The 6,000-nt window shown below is 37.6% G+C and overlaps 1 long non-coding RNA gene across 1 annotated transcript; it reads left to right on the top strand.

The window, feature by feature from the left end:
• Positions 1–1,635: 1,635 nt before the first annotated feature.
• LOC106429065 lies at positions 1,636–5,585 on the top strand. Its single transcript, XR_001285747.3, has 4 exons — positions 1,636–3,607; positions 4,366–4,590; positions 5,037–5,237; positions 5,341–5,585. It is a non-coding gene; the product is annotated as an uncharacterized LOC106429065 (long non-coding RNA).
• Positions 5,586–6,000: the final 415 nt, after the last annotated feature.

Below are 6,000 nucleotides of genomic sequence, written 5' to 3'. Positions count from 1 at the left end.
CTACTAACCGAAAAATACCAAATTAAATCGATTTATAAAACCGAATAAAATGTCAAACCTTTTGATCAAATAATTTCCACATAAAAAAAGTTTATAATTTAAAACCAAATACATTAAATCAAAATGTTAATTAAAACCAAAATAAAATACAATGATCCCAAGACACCAAACCGTCTAGATACCCAACTACTCGGCAAGCTCACCTGCAATGGGAAGAAAGAGGGGTGAGCAACAAGGGAGTCACTCAGTGAGGTATGGGATGCTAAACCGCAAACCACTTACTCAGTACATAGCACTACGACTATGTAGGCCTAGCTCTAGCTTGAAACAAACACGGTGTCTAATACACCACATAAAACATCAAATGCGCTGATAGTGCATAACTAGATCACACACCCTGCATTTTCCTTATACGGATATAAATATATAGCACCGCTAGTACAAGAGTCCATCTTTGTACCCCGCAATCACCTATACGCCGTTAGTACAAATGTCTTTGTACTCCGCAATCCCCATACAATGCGCCGCTAGCATAGATATCCATATGCCCCGCAATCTCCATACAATGCACCGATAACACAAACGTCTATGTGTCCCGCAATCTCCATGCAATGCGCCGATCTCATAACATACTTATGTATATATATATAAATAACAGTTCTTAATTGATTCAATTCAGTCAACCGTTGAATCCTCTATTATCATATTCTCAATTTAACAAGCAAATAATAATAAACAAACAAGCAAGACACTCAAACAAACTCGATTCATAAAACCTGTTCATGTTTCGAAACTAGACTTTCCATAATAGTAGTACTAAACTAGCTCGGGATTTAACGGAGTAGCCCTCACCTTTGCTAATATTAAGAACTCGGAACGGATCAGATGACTTGATCACCAAGAAAACTAAGGTTCCACCATGAATCTCGATCTCGCCAACGACAAAACCATCTGAAAAGGAATAGAGACAAAACAACATTGTTAAATATAACTTATCTAGGGTTCTATTAAGAACCTTGTAACACAAGAAATTAATAATAACACTATAAACCTTATCACGTTCTCTACACCACCAATATCGTACTTAACGTCACGAGGCTGAACTAAGGCTCTCGTCCAACATGGCGTTGTGTTGATGAACGGTGGTGATGAACGCGGCGGCTCCGGCTTCACCTTCTCCATCTCACGGATCCGATAGGTAACGTCAACGCCATGGACGTAACGGCACGTACGAGACTGTGATGGCATGAGCTACTCCTCCGGTGAAGAGTCATGGTTCTTGTTGGGGATGGATTTACATCCTCCTCAAGGCCCATTAGACATTGAACTAGGCTTATATTGCTAGGAAGTCATAGGTTTCATCTTTCTATAAATAAAGAGTTACCTCCTTATGAGAAAAAATCTCTTCTTCTCTATTTTAGACTTAAAACACTTCTTACAAAGAGTTTATAGATTGAGATTTACTTGATCACTCTTGTAATACAATCTTTGATCTATAAATTCTTTTTGATGTTCATTTTTCGTTTGATTTTTTGAAAATTTCTCCAAAATTTCAAGAATCTAATCTCTTATTTTTAGATTTTTTTATTGTATTAATTCAACAAACACTATCAGCATTGGTTCATGGAGAACTATCCTAAAAGCATATCAAACTAGAGAAAAATCAAAAGAAAAAAAAAATGAAGAATCAAGATCGACTCTTTACTCTTCCATTCTCGAAACAGCTCAGGTGATTGGGGCTTAAAGTTTCGAACTTTACATCCTCAAAAGTTCGAAACTTTCTTGTTTGTCAAACTCGTTGCTTCCTACAAACTGACAAAAGAAGCCTAGAGCTCCACAACCGGCGGCAAGAGCGGAGATGACGAGCCAATCACCGGTGTCTGTGTCTCGATCTATCACCATCCACCTGTCGAAAAGGTTCAACCTTTGATCTACAAATCGAACCAGAGACGAGATATGGCGATTGAGGCTTCTCAGAAGCTACCGTGCTTCTCACCTTCCTCACCCGTCTTCGTGACTCGGCCTTCTTTGTGACTCGGAGCGAGAAGAAAGATGATGACGACCGTGATTCAACTCAAGCTCTCGAGACAAGAACCGGTTAACAAGAAACCAAGGTTTCATCATCTTGGAAAGTCTCTCAGATTAGTTGGTCAAACTTGTTTTTCTTTCAAGCTGGCAAAACGATCTCTGCGACCATGATTCAGTCTCGAAACATTCAGCTTGATTCTGGCGAGAGAGGAGATGATGTATCTCTCTCGGCCAAGTGGAGTGACAATTTGCGGATCGAGACTTGGATGCTCTCATCTCCGTCAACAGCATCAGGTTTCTGAGATTAGTTCCGAGGATGAGGTCTCCACCAACGGCAACGTCTCCAAGCTCCCCGCAAGTTACGACAAAGATCGCAGTAGTTTTCAGATAAAGGTGAAGCTTTGGTGTTGATTCCACAAAGAGGGCTCTTGAACCAAGCACTAGCTCTGCCTCGAGGAACAAATGGGGACTGATCAGACTCCTGTTGGGCGTTACCTTTGGATGTCGTGGAAGGAAAGACCGGAAGCTAGCAGTGGCGTACCACAGACAGCATAATGGGAAGAGGTGAGACCGGTGGTTCTTGCAATGGGACCGTGGTCTTGTAAAGTGTACTTATGTGGAATGTCATCACAAGCTTGCCGTCTCGGCACGAGCTTCTTATCTCGACTTTCGCTTAGATCAAGCCTCTTCAATGGCTGCTAGTTGTGGAAGAGTTTCAAGACAAGTCAGTGACGATAAGGCTTGGTTTCTTCACTCAGCTCTCGAGACAAGCTTGCCGTAATCGGTACAAGCTCCTCATCTAGAAGAAACAGCACATGAGACATAACCTTATCTCCAGGTCATCTCTCCAAGAAGCCACGACCTGTTACATCCAGCAACTCAGTAATCATCTCAGAGTTCGATCTCCGTCACCGTTATACAAGAGTTGTCGAGCTTCTCATCACAAAAATCAATATTTGTGATCTCAGTGCAAAGGCTTTGCCGTCAGAAGCTTGGCTAGTCCACTCATCTCCAACGTCACGATGCTATCTTCTTCAAAGTTGCCGACACATTAAAAATAAAAAAGATAAGTTTTCGAACTTTATAATATGACCTACCAGTATTAGAAGTTGCATTGCTAAATAATCACTGGATCATCATCCTTTTATTATAAGCTCCGCCTTGTCTCGTAACGTGTTTAGAAAGCTAATTGCCTAGCTTTTTCTTTTCGAGAATATACATGTTAAACATTACTATACATACGTATATCACGTTTTGACCATATTATTTTTATGATCACAGAAAATCTGATGATCTCATGATGAGCTCTGTCACTATGGAGCGTGAAAGACTGAGCCTTCTTGTGGGCAAGCCACCATGAGCGAGTTTTTCTTGCATAGAACTGGGGTCCACATGAAGGTTATAGGCCAAGATCAAGCATAAGTCAAGTTCGATCTTGGCAGTTACGTGATCTCTACCTCGGATGCTTGTTTCTTCTCCACCTCAAAGACGAGCTCATAGTCTCCGAAGTGGCACGAGATATACGTTCGGTCACGGCACACACGATCTCAACACGAGATTTCGGGTCGGCAATAGTTCGGTAAACGTGTATTTTAGACACGAGTTTAAATTGAACTTGCTTTTTTTAGGCACGAGTTTACGGTCAACTCGCTTATTTTTTATTATTTTTTTTTGGTCAACTCGCTTATTGTTAGACACGAGTGTACAAAAACTCATCTTTGGCTAGCCATAGGTTTACAGAAGCTCTCCTTTCACTAGGCACGAGTTCTCAGTAAACTCGCCTCTGCCTTAGCATGAGTCAAGTAAACTCGTCTTTCGCTAAGCACGAGTTTAAAGCAAAATCGCTTTTTATTGGGCACAAGTTCGAAATAAACTTGCCTAAATCGTCATAGGCATGAATGTGTCTAGTTCATTGTCTAATAAACCCTATTCGTAAAATTCACAAAGACCTACTTCATCTCTCTCTACGAACTTGAGAGACTTACTGTTGGGGATACATCGTCCTCAAGGTCCATTAGACATTGAACTAGACTCATATTGCTAAGAAGTCCTAGGTTTCATCTTTCTATAAATAAGGAGTTACCTCCTTCTGAGAAAGAATCTCTTCTTCTCCATTTTAAACTTAGAACACTTCTAACAAAGATATAGATTTAGATTTACTTGATCACTCTTGTAATACAATCTTTGATCTATAAATTCTTTTTGATGTTCATTTCTCATTTGATTATTTGAACATTTCTCCTAAACGTCAAAAATCTAATCTCTTATATTTAGTTTCTTTTATTGTATTGATTCAACAAACACTATCAGCATAAACACCATTTTTGGATTAAACAGCTCTGATGGAATGAGGTGAGATGGCTACGGGTGTGGCCTATGATGATTGGTCTCGATGCTGCGTCTCGTCTTCTCCGATACACATATACATATGTGAAGACGAAAGTGACACAGGTGATGAGCAAGCAAGAGAGATGAGGAACAAGGTGATGAAGCTGATGGTGGTGAACGACAAGCCTGAAAACTTCTTTCAGGTTTTCACTTTGACGGCTAGGTTTAGTGAAGGTGGAAATATATATGCCTACACACACATACACGATTTAGAAATCCCCTAGACTATATTTGAGAAGTGATTTTTTAAAAATTTGCTTACATTTCATCTCTACAAAGACTCTCACAAAAAAAAAATATGACATGGCACACTTAAATAGATGACATGGCTTATGAATAAGATGACATGGCTTGTGGATACTTAATACTCTTAACATTATTCCCGGAAGAAAAACTATATGGAAAATATATGATTCCTATATTCAATCAATATGGAAAATTTATTATTCATATATTCAATGACGTGAATTCAATGACGTGTATATATATATATTCATATTACCTTGCAATAATCATTTAACAAAAAGCTTTAGGCCATGTCGTCTCACACACCTAAAAAAAATTCTTCTTCTCTTTTGACCAACACTTATTCAGTTGAGGAAAAACTCAAACCCCTGCAGGTTCCTATCGACGATGATAAAGAATACATTGAAGCTATTAAAGAAGCAAGTTTTGGTGTTCAGCAAAGTGTCTTCGTCAACTGTTTTGTACAATGTTGCTTTCAAATAATACCATAACTCCAGAAAACATATGGAATGTTACTTGGAAAATACTATCAACAGATATATCATGCAACGAAAGGAAAAAAATGGATGATACAAGTAAGATCCTTTTTTATCCAAAAAAAGTAGGATAAGTAATACTAATTAAATTTCATTATAATGCTCAATGCTTATAATTTAAATTTGATTCTTTTTTTTTCAGATTTAAATTTCTCAGAAGATCAAATTAAGAGTTTAGCTTTGGCGGATATCGAATCACTCATGCGTATCAATGGAAGCTCCTTGACAATATTTAAGATTTGAAATGCCTTATCAATAATATAATCTCTGTCTATTGTTAAATGGTGGCTTTGATTGCAATTCTATTTATCTTTTATGTTGTATTTTATTAATATTAATTTAAAATATGTTATTATAATTAAATAACAAAGGCATTTGTGTTCAATACCTAATGATCTTTTGATACCCTTCATATATACAATTGTTTCATTAGGCGTTTTCCTTGGTCTTCTAAACTACAAATTCAAGAACATTGAAATACATTATTACGTGCACATGAGCTACGCCTGGTGAGACAGTTGTGTGTGTTTTTTGGACACTTGCAGGTCTCTTGGCAACCATGCATAATTTCAGTTATTAAATAATCTCACCAGTTAAAACTTTTATTGGAAGATACATGCATGTATTCAATAGTTTAATAAATTACGAAGTCAATAAAATTAATATTAAAAATTCTGGTATAGATATACAAAAATCAATTAGACGTGCTCATAATGATTCATATTCCAATTTATATTCCAAATTAAATATGTAAAAGTCACATCTTATTCCAATTCGGTATGCATATTTAGTTATGATAACT

The sequence above is a fragment of the Brassica napus genome, chromosome A6 (genome assembly GCF_020379485.1).
Source record: "Brassica napus cultivar Da-Ae chromosome A6, Da-Ae, whole genome shotgun sequence".
Taxonomy (NCBI): Eukaryota; Viridiplantae; Streptophyta; class Magnoliopsida; order Brassicales; family Brassicaceae; genus Brassica; species Brassica napus.
This window is presented reverse-complemented; position numbering and strand designations above follow the sequence as displayed.